At 40.1% G+C, this 16,779-nt stretch overlaps 1 long non-coding RNA gene across 1 annotated transcript; it reads right to left on the reverse strand.

Annotated features, from left to right (window-relative positions):
- Nucleotides 1-447: 447 nt before the first annotated feature.
- LOC309491332 lies at nucleotides 448-1,767 on the reverse strand. Its single transcript, XR_014203035.1, has 3 exons — nucleotides 1,135-1,767; nucleotides 894-997; nucleotides 448-611 (listed from the first exon to the last, which is right to left on the reverse strand). It is a non-coding gene; the product is annotated as an uncharacterized lncRNA (long non-coding RNA).
- Nucleotides 1,768-16,779: the final 15,012 nt, after the last annotated feature.

Here is a 16,779-nt window from a genome sequence, read left to right on the forward strand (position 1 = left end):
AACAGTTTTGGAAAGAGACCTTTGGGTAATGCTGTACAAAAATATATTAGTTACCTACTTCAGTTAACATGAACTAAGAATGAATAATACTTTAAGCATTTATTAGTCTAAGTAAGATAATATTAGTCTTGGTTAGATCATGTTGGCTAAAAAATAAACTAATATTAACAAATGAGACCTAATTAAAAGTTACCGAACCTTGTTATTTAGCTCTTAAAGGAGTAGTTCACTTTAAAATGAAAACTCTGTCATCATATACTCACCCTCATGTTGTTTCAAACCTGTATGAATTTCTTTCTTCTTCTGAACATAAAGAAAGATATTTAGAAGAATGTTAGTAACCAGACAGTTTCTGGTACCATTGTTTTTTTGTTTTTTCTACTATGGAAGTCAATGGTACCAAAATCTAAGTTTGTCCAAAAAAAAAAAAAAAACCTCTAAAAAAAAAAAAAAAAAACCCTGAAGAACTCCAAAAGTACAAAAACCAAAATTATTTGTCACCCAATTTTTTAAGTTGTTGGAAAGTGCTGTTTATGTCAATGTCCCAGATGCTCTCCAGAGTATATGTGAATGGAAATGTTTCAAAGATGCAGGAAAGTCAGAAAAAATGCCTTGAGGAAAAAAACAAAAAAACAGAAGATTTGTTTATAATACAGATCCAGTCCATTATTATATTTGGCTCAATTGAATGAGAGAGATACAGTTGCGCTTCAAAGTTTATATACACCTTGCAGTATCTGCAAAATGTTAACAATTTTATCAATAATAGGGATCACAAAAATGTATACGTTTTATTTTTATTTAGTACTACCCTGATGAAGCAGTTTATTCTGCAAGGTGTATGTACACTTTTGACTGTTAACTGTTGATGAATGTGTGATGTGATTGATTACCTCAGTCACCAGGGCCACATCGTAGTAGAAAGCTGGGCAAGGTTCCTTCTATTTCCCACACACACCAGGATTCCACTGACTACGCCATCTTTACTGACACTGGGCTTAAAGTGATTCAAAATAGAGAACCTTTTTATTGCTTCTTTACAGGGAATTAAGCATAACTTTATCAATTACACAAATATAGATATATGACCCATGCAAACCCAGGACCAATGCAAATTAAGAAAGGTATTCTTACATTTTAAGCTTGCCCCACATAGCTATCTTCATGAAGGATGTTCCTGTTCCTGTATTTACCACGGTTGACACAGCAATGCTGCAAGCCTTCTTCCTTTGGTTTGTTACCTATAAAATATATGATGATTATAGGTGCATGTGTAAATGCACAGGTGGGAATGTATTACTTGCACAAAAGATTCAAAGCATTTAAAAGCTATAGGGATAGTTAGTGACTTGAAAGTAGTGTTTTAGCTTGATCAGGATGTGCTGTCATGATAAATCTTGTAACATCACCTCATCAATACAGGTCTGTGATTCCACACCGCTTGCACTGTCTCTCCAATAACAAATATGAACTGATCCTGCAAAATCAATGTTTAAATCCAGATAAACACAAAAATATTACATATTCCAAAACAAATAGTAACTGAACAACTCTTTAAATACAAAATGAAATTGAACACATTACAAGCATTTTTTCTAGAGGTGGGTAATATATTAAATATTTATGGTGGTTATAAAATTGATTATTTGTATTAAATGTATATAAACGTCTTCGAGTGTTACAATATTGGATCAGCATTCAGCAAATGTTTAGTAGCTTGTTTAAAATAATTTAAAAAGTCGGTTTAGTAAAAAAAAAAAAAAATCAGCAACCAAATTCCTCGAACACGACCACGACCACACACACCTTCCTCACATTACAATGCAAGACATTATTAGAATGCAATCATATATAAATTATTGAAAACATGATTAATTCACCTCCCGAGTCTATTGAGTTTATAATATCTGTGATTAAAATGCACTCAGCAACTGACATGTTACGGTGAAAAAAAATTTACTAAAGAAAGCATCAAGATATACTTACTTGACTGATTATTTGCAGCATAACGTCTCATCTGCAAACAAACATCCAAACGTGGTGCTCCTTTTGTTCTCTTGTTTGGCTAGCTTCAGTATCATCACGCATCGCAAACGTATCGCAAAACATAGCGCATTTTTCAAACTCTAGTGAAGTAGTGCGTCATAATGACGTAGTATTTCTCGCGCATGCGCATTAAACAACATATTCATATATCATGCATGGTTAAATGTTATTTCAGCTTTTCTGTTTAAGTTGAAGTTGTTCTAACTCATTGTGTTGTTAAACTCTGTATGTTCACAAAACTTTACTCATTAACCTAACTAAAAGTCAATATTTTTTTTCAATGTAGTGTAGTGTGATTAAAATTAAATGTATTTTAACTGAATTTAAATGCAAATTAATTTTGTTTACATTTGTTTAACTTTTGCTCGCAATTAATACAATTAAATGTGTGTTTAAAAATGTGTTATAAATCATAATTATTTAAAATGTATGTTTAAGTAAAACTTAGTAGACATTACAAAGTGCAGTTTTTAAAACATGCACTTAAGTATGTTTATAAATATTGTCATGAAAGTGTTCTTTCTTTAAGTAACATTTAATTAGACATTATTAAAAAGTGCACTTAAGTGTGTTTATAAAAATTATGATGAAAGTGTACTTTCTTTAAGTTGAGCTTAATTAGACATTATTACAAAGTGCATTTTTAAAAAGTGTACTTAAGTGTGTTAAGAAATATTGTGATGAAAGTGTACTTACTTTAAATTAAACTTAATTAGATATTATTACAAACTGCATTTTTAAAAATGCACTTAAGTGTGTTTATAAATATTGTGATGAAAGCGTACTTACTTTAAGTTAAACTTAATTAGATATTATTACAAAGTGCATTCATAAAAAGTGCACTTAAGTGTGTTTATAAATATTATGATAAAAGTGTTCTTTCTTTAAGTAAAACTTAATTAGACATTATTACAAAGTGCATTTTTAAAAAGTGTATTTAAGTGTGTTAAGAAATATTGTGATGAAAGTGTACTTACTTTAAATTTAACTTAATTAGATATTATTACAAAGTGCACTTGTAAAAAATTGTACTTAAGTGTGTTTATAAATATTGTGATGAAAGTGTACTTTCTTTAAGTTAAGCTTAATTAGACATTATTACAAAGTGCATTTTTAAAAATACACTTAAGTGTGTTTATAAATATTGTGATGAAAGTGTACTTACTTTAAGTTAAACTTAATTAGATATTATTACAAAGTGCATTTGTAAAAAGTGCACTTAAGTGTGTTTATAAATATTGTGATGAAAGTGTACTTTCTTTAAGTTAAGCTTAATTAGACATTATTACAAAGTGCATTTTTTTTAAATGCACTTAAGTGTGTTTATAAATATTGTGATGAAAGTGTACTTACTTTAAGTTAAACTTAATTAGATATTATTACAAAGTGCATTTGTAAAAAGTGCACTTAAGTGTGTTAATAAATATTGTCATTAAAGTGTATTCCCTTTAAGTACACTTAAGTGGTCTTTCATTTTAATTTTATTATATTATCTGCAAGTGCACTTTTCAAAAAGTATACTTTTATTATTTTAAGCACACAAAAAGTGCGCTTTCAATACAATTAAGCACACTTCTTTTTCACAAGGGTGTGTATATGCTTTAGTGACAATAAAGAATGTAAATTTAATTTGAATTCATATTTTCAATTACATTAATTTAACTGGTTGTATAAGTCACAATTGAAATGGTTGATGATTGTTAAAATATATTTACAATTTTAAATCTTAGAAGATAGTATTAATTAAATGAAATAACTAAATACAATTGTGACATATGTAATGAAATGCCCTCTGAGGTTTGTATCATCTGACAGCAGGCCACGATTTTAATTTTCATATTGTTTAAATTCCTCTTATTTAAGTGATAATTAATTTTGATGGTGTAAATGTATATCATGCTAACAATGAGTAGTGTGATGGCCATGGTTGCCAACCTTGATTAACATTACCTGAAGTGAAACTTTCTTGACGGCTGAATATATCACACACGTTTGCTAGTATTCTCTTTAAATTGTAACAGCTCAACCTAATCAGAGCCTAACATGGAAAAGAATCATCAGGAATAAACAAATATTCTCCAAAAACATTGGACACTATACAATATTTTAAGTATTATATACAGTACTTTAATGTACAATTACACCTGAATAGACTGAATAGATCTCTTGTGCTCCTAAAAGCTTCTGTCGACAAAGTAGTAGCAGCAGGTAAATACAGATCAAATTAAAAAACAAACCTAACTTAATATCATTAAAATGAAATAGAAAGCTGCGCTTACAGACGCTCACATCCACACATAAACACAGCACTGACGTCTTCACTTCCAGGTGAAGAAGCTGTCAATAAAAACCTCAGTAGCCAATAAGAGCACACTGCTACTAGCCCCGCCCCCACGAGAGAAATGTGTCAGAACAGCAAACGAAAACTTTGGAAGCGTAAACGAAAACTTCAGAAGCGTAAATGAAAACTCTGGAAGCGCATTTGTAAGTTCAGATCAGCGAACGAAATATGAGAAATAGTTAGCAAAACATGCAGTGTATTAAAAATGAAGTAAAAAAATTTGCCTGCGATTTATTCTTTTTCAGTTTCAAAGATATTTTATTCAGTTTCAATTTATATTTTAATTAGTTTCTTGAAAAGCTACATTCATTATTATTGGAACAAAATTAATTCCATACATTTCAACGATGATTGTTTTATAAACAAAGCCCAGATCGACGGATTTGCAGATCGTCTAATGCTTAAGGATCGAGCAGTCACAATGATAAAGGTTCGCGGTCGCTGGCGGTGAGTAAAAAAAATTTCTCTGTGTGTTGTTAGCTCGGTTAGCACATCTTTAGCTCCGCCCACACGGCACGCCTCCAGACGCTCGTTTTTTTCCGGAAAGACTCGGTACAGCCTATCTAGCTTTTATAAATATAATAAAACTAAAGACTTTTTGGAGATGTGAAGGATGCAATACTACTCTATAGGTACTCAAGATTAACAGGAGATTGAGTGAAAATGAGCATTTCACCCCCCCTTTAAGTGTGTTTTGTAAGTGTGTGTTGTCTGTAAATACTTAATACATTTAAACAAATAACTAAATTAATAACCTGCCACTCGAACACCACAACACAGCATAATTTTAATATAACAAGACAGAAATGTGTAATAAATATAAAGTCCACAGCATCTCAAACATATGTAACAGTATGATTGTCAATTGGTGTCTGTATTAAAGCGCATGACGAAGGATATCTATTCAAGAAAATGACATATAAGATAATAATCAAAAAAATAAACAGGACAATCACAGAGGAGAAACTTACCACGATCATTCGTGACGTTAAACAAAGCTTGACAACTAGCAGACACAGACAAACAAGGGAGCTAATTAACTAGACACACCTGAAATTAGGGCACTTATTAACCAGTAACCAAGGAGACACACGGGTGAATGAGACGAACCAGAGAAACACATGGGAGAGCTGGGGACACTGAAGATCAACAGAGACTGAACACAGTGGGAAAAAAGAAACATTTTACCAGTATTTTTAATAAATGTTAATTTTATGTGCATTGCATGGTCTATATGTGCTGTGTTGTATTGCTCACCAAAAATTTTAACTACTTATCAAAAAAATTGGGACAAAACTACACGACATCAACAACACACGGCACCAAGTACATGTCCGGCAGGAGTCAGGACTTGTGTATTACTGAGGTGTATTCCTGCTCAGGCATTATCAAAAAGGCCAAAGCTGAAACTTGTTAAAGTTCTGTCAGTCATTTTTTCATTGTCAAACACGCCTGTAATAATAACACATTGCTACATTACATTTAGGACATCGATGGAGTCAACAGATTCGCTACACGTTGCAAGGAAGTTATTTCCAATGCTCCACTCGACGGGTGTGGAGAGCACAGCGTTCACTTCTCTTCAGAGGCCTTATCGACACATACCTTCTATATGCTGGATTGTGGACCGGGATAATGCTAGGTTTGCCATCATTAATCAATATATCCCTTTTGGATATAAAAATCTTGCTTTGTTTTCTGAAAATTAAACATATGGCTTTACTTACGTACTTTTGTTCAAAGGTGCCCTTGGACGACATGGGACGGGACCACAATATGAGCAGTGCTCTAGGAAATACAACACCCTCAGAAAGCTTCCAAGACAAGTAGTTATAATATATTTTACATTACATGACCTTATTACTCAGTGCTTAATGTGTTTAACAGGTAAATTATGTTACGAATTTACCTGTTTTTTATACCTTTCTCAGAACATAACCGAGGACAACAGAACCCAGGACATAATGGAAAAGAGCCAGTGGGATTTAAAGCACATTCACTGTTCGCCTGACTGGGCTTGATGACTCTGTGGCCCGCTATCACACTACTCACACTGCTCTCCTGAAGGACTATGAAGATTCCCAAAGAGTTTTCAGGAGAAAGGTTTGAATACTTTAAGGTTTCATTGAAGGTGGAATGGGTAACAGTTTTTAAGTAAAGAAAAAATATAAATATAAAGAAAACTACATTTTGTATGTCATCACATTATATGTATTGGTATTTAAAACAGTTCTCCAAAGTTATTGAAATTATAAATGACTGCTTGCATCAATATCTTACTTTATGCAGACATACAGAGCGGACCAAGACAAGTGGAAAGAACGGCAGCAGAAAAAGAGGGGGAGATGTGTTACACAGAAGGCGTTTCACTTCAAGACATCGAACAAGAAGGTCTACTGTAAATATAAAGCTGTCATGCCTTCTACAGAATAAAGAGTAATAATCCTAATCTAAACATAACAGGTTTAGCTTTACTGCAGCCAATCCGGAATAGTTTACTACTCATAGATATATAACAGCAAAACCCCTTTTCCATCACTTTATCTTCTGTTATTTCACTACACAATCTTTACTTAATATTAATATTATTGTGGTACATCTTTTTTAGAGATCATCACATCTTCTTGGTCACTATTTCAAGGACAATTAGGAAGAATACAAATAAAAAGCTTTTATTTAACTCAAATATTACATTTTTTTTTTATCCATAATTTAATGAGGGCCCAGTTCACGCCCATTTAGGCGCGCTCTGACGTGTTGGGCGTCAAGTCATCTAATTGGGTCGCGCGTCAGAGGTCAGCACAGCCAATGGGCGAGCTAGACGCTCTGCTGTGTTCGCTGTGCAGCTGCTGCACTGCATTTTAAATTATTAGCTTGAATATTCTTGAGGAAAGGAGTTTCCCCACTGTGTATCAGCTACGCAATATGAAGTGACTGTTCTCGAAAGGGAACTTTGGCTTCGTGCAAATGGCTCTGATCAACAGAAATAGCTGTAGTTTTGCATTCTGGTAATAGAAAAACAGAAAAATAGAAAGATCATGAAAGAAAGTATCATGAAAGGAGGATGCTGTAAACATTTGGGTCAGGGTTTGAAATGAACTTTTTCACTCACCAGCCAATTTGGCAACTAAATTAAGTGACCGGCCAGTCTAGAAATTCTACTAGCCAAAAAAAAAAAAAAGAAGAAGAAGAAATAAACCTGATTACCTACGTCACAGTGTATATGTGTGTTTTTTTAAAGCATTTGTCCTGCAGTCCTCACAATACATTACACTGTTTGTTGAGTCAGAGATAGGGCTGGGTAAAAATATCGATTCATCAATGCATTGCAATTATTTGTTTCTCAATTCAATATCGATTCATCAAATCCTATGAATCGATTCAGCCCGCCGGCCAGTGGCGGCGCTGTGGGCAACACTTTAGTGAGAGCGTTCAGCGTTGTACAAGCAGGCGACTGCAGAAGTGAGTCTCCCCATTTTAAAATGACCAACTTTACAGCAGAAAAAAAACATGTTTACAGCCTGGATCTCTATGTGGCTTTGGTCTATACAGCTAATTTTGCCCTTCATAACAACTGTGAGGAGGGTGAATGTTTTTATAACTCATCCGTTTAGTTGATATTCCCGCTGATGTCAATGGGTCTGCTGTTACTAGCTGTCACTTCACCTCAGCAAATGTTAGCTGCTGAACTTGCTTTCTCTGCAGTGTTTTGTGCTTTTTTTCTGGATTATTTCATACAATTTAATACACCCATTAACGTTACTTCGCCCACGGCTTAGGATTCCGTCATTGTCGTCGAGTATCGTTCGAGAGAACAACCAGCGCTGTATTTCAGTTGTTTTCCTCTGTGAACATGCACTAATGGATGTCTGACAATTTCGTTGCTTTTTGGAGTTTTCAGATTTAAAAACGTCAATAAAGGCCCGTTCGTTCTGATCTCACGGAACAGATAGATTATAATATGCTACCGTCAGATGAAATCATGCAGGCGTCGGCGCTTTCTCTGTCCATGCAATAAATGCACATCCTTGAATAAGCGCGGATTTTCTAGCGCATTTACTTGAACTTCATAGGCAATATATCGATGGTTTAACCCATTTGAGAGGCGGCCAAAATCAGAATTTAAAATGGACTGAATAAGCTCATCTCTACGAACTTGACGAGCGATGCCGCGCTGACATGTATGCACAAATCACCACACACACTCTCTCAGAGTAATATTATGTTACTGCATAATACATTTTCAACTAGCAGAATAGTAGGCTACAGAATCACGATACACAGTCTCACTTGTAGCCATGTCTTTTAACTATCATAATATTTCGAAGGGCAAAAATAGGAACTTTTAATTGGCAGTGTTATTTATTGTGTTGACAAAATAGCACTTTGTAATGTTATAATATCTATGGTTGCACTTTTTTTTATGAGTATGCACATTTTGTGCTTATGTTTACATTTATTTTATAACTTGAATGTATAGGAAGAAAGAAATCGTCTCAGGTTACGTATGTAACCCTGGTTCCCTGAGAGGGAACGAGACGCTGCGTCGAGACGCGGTGGGAACGCTCTGCGTGATTGCGTCGTGAAGCACGTGTATAATCAGTCCAATGGAAAGACGAGACGTCATAGGCGGGTGACGTCATCGACCAGGAAGCTATAAAGCACCCCTGCGACAGACCGTGGCAGCTTCTGTAAGCCGAAGCAAGTCGATCACAGGCATGCAGGGAGTATGGCAAGGCGACGCAGCGTCTCGTTCCCTCTCAGGGAACCAGGGTTACATACGTAACCTGAGACGTTCCCTTTCAAGGGAACTTCGAGCTGCGTCGAGACGCGGTGGGAACCCTATACCCACGATGCCATATGACAAATGCCTGTTCTGTATGAAGACCATGCGCATACTAGGAAACAAGCACCCTAGACCCTGGAGTGGAGCCTAGGTCCAAGTCATAAAATCTAACAAATGTATGCGGTGAGGACCTGCCTGCCGCATTACAGATGTCAGAGTGAAACTCCTGATAATAAAGCCTTAGAGGCAGCCATACTCCTGGTAGAATGGGCCGGGACAGCCAAAGGTGAAGGCTGTCCGGCCGCTTCATAAGCAAGTGAGATAGCCTCAACTACTCACTTGCTCATTATCTGTTTAGATGCAGGGCAACCTATCTTAGGTAACCTGAAGCAGACAAATAACTGCTCTTATATATATGCCACAGGTTGCAGCTCTGTGGACATAAGCATCCAAGAGCCCGGACAGGGCAAAACAGATTAAGTTCTTCCTGATCTGGCTTGTATTAAGGTGGAGGACAGAAGGCCTGCAGCACAAATGACCCACAAATTTAGTAGGAATACAACCCGGCAAGGGGTGAGGAAGACTATCACCATACCAGGTGCAAATCCAAGTACGTGCAGGCCCCAGCCTCAAGTACCACGGAGAAGATGAAATAAGGATCTCTCCTCAGAGATAACCCAACAAAGAAACATTCATTGCAGAAATCAAGTACTGTACCATAGGGCAGATAGCAAGATTCAGAAGGCATTCTCCACACCAGGCAGAGAACAGTTTCCATTTCAATGCATATTCAGTCTTCTCGTGGAGGGAGCTCTAGACTGGAGTATGGTCTCCACGACCTCAGTCGAGAGACCTGAATCTATGAGCTGGGCCCCCTCAGAGGCCGAGCCCATAGTATCCATAACTCCGGAAGAGAGTAACTCCCAGGAGCAAAGATATCAGGAAATGCGTACAGGTGTAGCCTCAACCACACCTAATACGTTGCATCCAGTTCAAGCAGAGCTGGATGCATCAGGGAGAACCAAATGGGCAATGTGTTGTATAAACGATGCGAAAGGTAGACTTGAGTTTTGACCGAAGTTCTCCTAAAGGAGCTCCACCACCTTGGGGTGAAGTCCCCATTCCCCGGGCCTCAGCCCCTGCCTCAACAGGATATCTGCTCTGATATACGAGACCATCAGTGTGTTGTCCGGAAGGACAAGCACATGGTGACCTCTCAGGTCTGGCAGGAAGTATTTGAGAGCTCGAAATACCGCCATCATTTCTAGCCGATTTATGTGGCAAGAACGTTGATGGTCCTGCAAAAGACCTTTCGCTGAGCGGCCACTCATGACCGCCCCCCATCCTGTGAGGGAAGCATCCGTCGAAAGCGTTACGCGTCGACAAGAAGCCCCCAGCACTGGGCCCTGGGCGAGGAACCAAGGTTTCTTCCACATGACCAAGGCACGAAGGCATCGCCGCGTGACCTTGATCGTGCGAAATGGATTTCCCCTCGGAGAAAACCCCTTGATCCTGAGCCACTGCAAAGGTCTCATGTACAAAAGGCCAAAAGTGATTACGTTGGACGCAGCTGCCATGAGCCCCAACAGTCTCTAGTGACTGGCCTAGTTTTATCCCCTTTACGGCTGTGAGAATCGCAGAAATACGTGCAGGAGACAGACGTGCTTGCATTATTGTCGAATCCCATAAAACACCCAGAAAAGTGGTCCTCTGAGCTGGGAGGAGCACACTCTTCTTGGCGTTGAGCCACAACCCCAACCTCTTTATGTGAGACAGAACGACATCTCGATGCCGAACCGCCAACTACTCGGACTGAGCTAAAATCAACCAATCGTAGATAAAGTATAATACGCGAATGCCCTGGAGTCTCAAAGGAGCCAGAGTTGCATCCACGCTTTTTTTAAAGATGCGGGGTGATAAACCTAGGCCGAAGGGAAGAACCCAATACTGGTATGCTTCGCCCCCGAAAGCAAACCTCAGGAACCTCCTGTGATATGAGGATGGATAGATAAGTAAGCGTCCTTCAAGTCTATTGTGACAAACCAGTCCTCGGACTGAATCTGTGACAATCATTTTAGCGTATAGCATACTTTGAACTTGAGATTCTGAAACCTGCTGTTTAATTGACGCAGGTCTAGAATAGGACGCAACCCCTCATCCTCTTTCGGAACAATGAAGTAACGGCTGTAAAACCCTGACTGTCTGCTGGGAGGAGAAACCCCTTCTATAGCTCCTTTTGCAGAAGTGTCAGTACTTCCTGCTCCATAACCAGAGCCTGCTCGGGGTCCACCACTGTGGGGAGGACCTCTAGAAATCTGTGCGGACGAGAACCGAACTGAATTCTGAAACCCTTTTCTAAAGTGTGCAGGACCCACTGAGAAATATATGGCAGTAGTTTCCACGCTGCCAGAAATTCTACTAGGAGAACCAGTCTCTCGAGACTGGCCTCTGGATTTGGTTGAACAGTCACTTTGGTGCCCTGAAGCGGCGAACCGGCAGGGAACAACCAAACTGACCGTTCTACGCCCCTCCTCGGAGGATCGTATGGGGACGCTGACACCTCGGTGCCCTGAACGGAGAACCGGCAGGGAACAACCGAACTGGCAGCGCTGCGACCCTCCTCAGAGAGTCGCACCCCAGAGGGTGCCGAGGAGAAACGATTTCTCAAAACCGTCCCTGCCCCGGGGAAACCTTCAGAAGCCTGATAGCCTCAGCGTCAGGACTTCTTGTCTAAGTTTTAATAGAGATAACGACAGTCCTCAGATCTTGCCTACCTCTAACTAGCTTTGTTCCGACGACCCTCCTCGGAGGATCGCTGGAAAAAAGCAGGCACCTCGGCGCCCTGAAACGGTGAACCGGCAGGGAAACCGAAATGACTGCTCTACGACCCTCCTCAGAGGATCGTTTGGGGACGCTGACACCTCGGTGTCCTGAAACGGCGAACCGGCAGAAAAACCGAACAGCCAGCGTTGCGACCCTCCTCAGAGAGTCGCACCCCAGAGGGCGCCGAGGAGAAACGATTTCTCAAAACCGTCCCTACCCCGGAGGGGACCACCCTCAGAAGCCTGCAGCCTCGGCGTCAGGGCTTCTTCCATTTTTAGCTATTTTAGAGATAAACAGTCCTCAGATCTTGCATATCTCTAACTGGCTAGACTGTGACCGCCACCCAGGTCCCCATCGATTGTGGATGAGCCCGAATGGCGAATCTTTGTTTTACCGCACTCTATGCTGCGAGGAGCTTAAGTATGCTGAGACTGCTCCCGCCCAGCAGTCTCAGGAACGTTAGATCGGTGAGGAAGAAAGCTTTGGAACGCCACTGAAGAGTTTATTTCTTCGTCTTCGAGCGTCCAGAAGAAAAGACATATTTTATCTTAATTTTTCTTTACATCGGAAAAACTATATATATATATATATATATAAATATAACACTCCGTGGCCACCAGCAGGAACAACCGAACTGGCAGCGCTGCGACCCTCCTCAGAGAGTCGCCCAAGAGGACGCCGAGGAGAAACGATTTCTCGAAACTGTCCCTCCCCGGTATAGTTTATCTGTTGCGCGACGCAATTCTCAAATAGCGTCAGTGCTGTTACATCCTCACATTAATCCATGCTTATACATTTTACCCACCAGTGCTGCCTAATAATATTTATCTATTATTTATGGTGGCTGGTGGGTAACGTCGGGGTTATTATGGCACCAACACGGGAGAGAGATAGCTCGCAAGCGTCTCTTTAACCCGAGGCACTGTCATACCATAATACTTAATACCCATAACATTACTATAGTAGAAGTTTAGGGATAAAATACATAAACAGAAACCGGTTTATTCCACGATCTCGACACCTCAGTGTGGAGATAGGGAAAAAACGGCACTCCCCGACGAGGAGGCTGAGATATAGAGTTTTCCTTATACTTTCACTCTCATATATATATGTTCGGCTGGCCAGTAATATTTAACTTAGCAACAGCATTATATAAAACCTCCTTTTATAAGCTCCTCTTTATTCAACAGAGTTATGAGCTGACTTGTTTATTTATTTATTGAAAACTCATAAACATCTGCCTTATCTTTTTATTTATTTATTTATTTTTAAACAAAAACACTAACGATACCAATTCCTCGGAACTGGAAATCGCGGCATGAGTGCCTCATCCCGGGGAGGAGAAACCGCAGAGCGTGCTTCTCCCCGAGATAAGGCACGTGGATCGAACAGGTGTTTGTTAGAACCATTTGCGATCCCCAAGATGCGCGTCGACGCCGTGCCTCGGCAGCAGCGGGACCCGCGCCTCGGGGCGCGCGCACCGAACCGTCCTCCTCGAAGAACGGCCGGCGGGAGCGGAGCGTCCTCACGGACAGCTTCTCGCAATGCTCACAGTCAGCCCCCTCGAGAACTGACTGTTGGCATGCTCCACTCCCAAACAAGCAACACAAAGCTGAAGTGTGTGTCTTTTGCCATAATAAATATATATATTGCAACTTGACAGACAACAATAAATATGACAAGGACAGAATACACAGATCGCTTGCTGAAGGCACAGAAAGCTGCCACGGTCTGTCGCAGGGGTGCTTTATAGCTTCCTGGTCGATGACGTCACCCGCCTATGACGTCTCGTCTTTCCATTGGACTGATTATACACGTGCTTCACGACGCAATCACGCAGAGCGTTCCCACCGCGTCTCGACGCAGCTCGAAGTTCCCTTGAAAGGGAACTTTCTACTACTTACAGTTACATGCACTTTAGTGGTGTTAATAAAGCACCTGTTTGTTACAGTTGTGTTTTGTATTCAACACATGTACAATATTGTACAGTTTGTTCTGCTAAATAAACCATGACAGGAAACATACTGGGGTCAATTTGTTCTTAAACATTAATACTGCACACATTATTTAAAAATATACTCAGGTACTTAATTACTTGTGTATTTACTTATTATTGAATCGATATCGAAGCTAATAAATCAATATCGAATCGAATCGAAATCGAATCGAATCGAAGCCTCAAGAATCGAAATCGAATCGAATTGTGAAATTCCTAACAATACCCAGCCCTAGTCAGAGATGACCACTCGCACCAAGCTTGCCACTTGGTATTAAAACTTCGCATTTTATTTTCTTTGTTTCCTTCGATGGTTGGTGGGTCTTTCCTTTTTTCACTGGGGTTAGTTACCCCAGACAAGTATCGCTGCATTATTGCATTTTTTAAATCTTTGCTATTGCTTAAATGCAAATGAACAAGTATGCGGTTATTATGTTTTTAGAGTGTACATGCTGATACATGTGACATGTTATATGTTATATGAGCTGTGTCTGTGCCAGATGTTTTTCAAGCACTGTGGTATTTGATTTGATTGAAATAGCAGTAAATGCATTATAGTTGCCTCTTCAGGGCCAATATTAAAGACAAAGTAATGTAAATCAGGAAGTAGATGTGTGAAATGAATTCCCTATTTGTCACAGTTCTGTTCGGATTGGATGCTGATTTTGTCTTAGTTTTATTTTCATGGACTTTGTGTGTTCACTGTCAGTTTTTGCCTGGACATAGCTGATGTGCGGAAGTCTCTGAGGAGGGTAAACACCCGGAAGGCCCCAGGCCCTGATAACATACAGGGGCGAGTGCTCAAGGACTGTGCAGACCAGCTGGCTTGTGTTCTGACGGATATTTTTAACACCTCGCTAGACCAAGCCACAGTGCCATCGTGCCTAAAGACCGCCACCATTATCCCAGTGCCTAAAAAATCTCGGATCACCTCTCTAAATGACTACCGGCCCATCGCACTGACTTCCATCATAATGAAGTGCTTTGAAAGGCTGGTCAAAGACTACATCATCTCCAGACTCCCTCCCACGTTTGACCCCTTTCAGTTTGCCTACCGGCCAAATCGCTCCACTGAGGATGCCATCTCCTCCGCTCTACATTTGAGCCTCGCACATCTGGAGGAGAAGAACACGCATGTTAGGCTGTTGTTCCTGGACTTCAGTTCAGCTTTTAATTCCATCATCCCTCAACACCTGGTAGACAAACTGGAACCTCTGGGCTTCAGCACCCCCTTGCGGAACTGGCTGCTTGATTTCCTCACTGATAGACCTCAGTCAGTGCGGGTTGGACAGAATACCTCCAGCGTCATCACCCTCAGTACAGGCTCCCCTCAGGGCTGTGTCCTGAGTCCTCTGTTGTTCACTCTAATGACACATGATTGCGTCCCTAGGCACGCCACTAATCACATTGTGAAATTTGCGGATGACACAACAGTGGTAGGCCTCATCAGGGATGACAAGGACCTGGCCTACAGAGAGGAGGTGGAGCAGTTGGTGGGCTGGTGCAGAGACAACAGCCTGATCCTGAATGTCGACAAGACCAAAGAACTCATTGTCGACTTCAGGAAGAACCAGCCCAGCCATGCTCCACTACTCATCAACAACATAACCGTGGAGGTGGTCAGCAGTATAAAGTTTCTGGGGGTGCTTATCACACACGATTTTACCTGGTCTGTAAACACTGCATCACTGGTGAAGAGGGCACAGCAGCGGATGTACTTCCTACGGAGGATGAGAAGAGCTCATCTGCCCCCACCTATCCTCACCACATTTTACAGAAGCACCATAGAGAGCATCTTGACCAGCTGTATCTCAGTGTGGTGTGGAGGCTGTAGTGCCTCTGACTGGAAGGATGTGAGAAGAGTGGTGAGGACAGCAGAGAGAATCATCGGCACTTCTCTCCCCTCCATTCAGGACATTGCAGAGAACCGCTGTGCATCTCGGGCCAGAAAAATCTGCAGCGACTCCTCTCACCCCCATTATGGTCTGTTTACTCTGCTGGCCTCCGGAAAGAGGTTCCGCAGCATGCGGTGTAGGACCACCAGGTTCTATAACAGCTTTTTTCCCCAAGCCATCAGACTGCTGAACACTTAAAAAATAATACTTGGTGCTGCTGGTCTTACACTAGACTGCTGTCATACATCTATTTAGATATTTGTATATTTAATATTTAATCCATTCTGCTATTTGTATATTTATTTATATTTTGCTTACAGAATTTTTTTTTTTTTTTTTTTGCATAAACATTTGCATTGTACTGAAACTGTAAAAACTGTGGCCTATGCAAACGAAATTTCGTTCTGTACACACTTGTTGTATACTGAATGACAATAAAGTCTGTCAAGTCAAGTCAAGTCAAGTTTCCTTTGTTCTAGTTTCTCGCATCTAATCTGTTTCCATGGACACTAACTCAGTTATCACAGCTGTTCATCATTTAGCTCATCACCATTGTGTATTGAAAGTTCCTCCTTGTGCACTCTTCAGTTGTCCGGTATTGTTTGGATTGTTATTTGCCTGCCTGTTCTGAGTTCTTTAATAAATCCTGTTTTATTTCCTAATAGCCTACCGTGTTTTCTGGACTATAAGTCACACTTTTTTTCATAGTTTGGCTGGTCCTGCGACTTATAGTCATGTCTCAGGTGTGACTTATATATCAAAATTAAATGTCACATCTTTGGATTTTTGGATTTGGACTGCTTTTTGATTTGGATTGCCCTTTTGGATTTGTTTGCTTTTTGTGACCTTTTCCCTTGTAGTGGAGCCAGCAAGAAAGAGGAAATCCTCCCCT

The sequence above is a fragment of the Leuciscus leuciscus genome (genome assembly GCF_965113295.1).
Source record: "Leuciscus leuciscus genome assembly, chromosome: 25".
Lineage (NCBI taxonomy): Eukaryota > Metazoa > Chordata > Actinopteri > Cypriniformes > Leuciscidae > Leuciscus > Leuciscus leuciscus.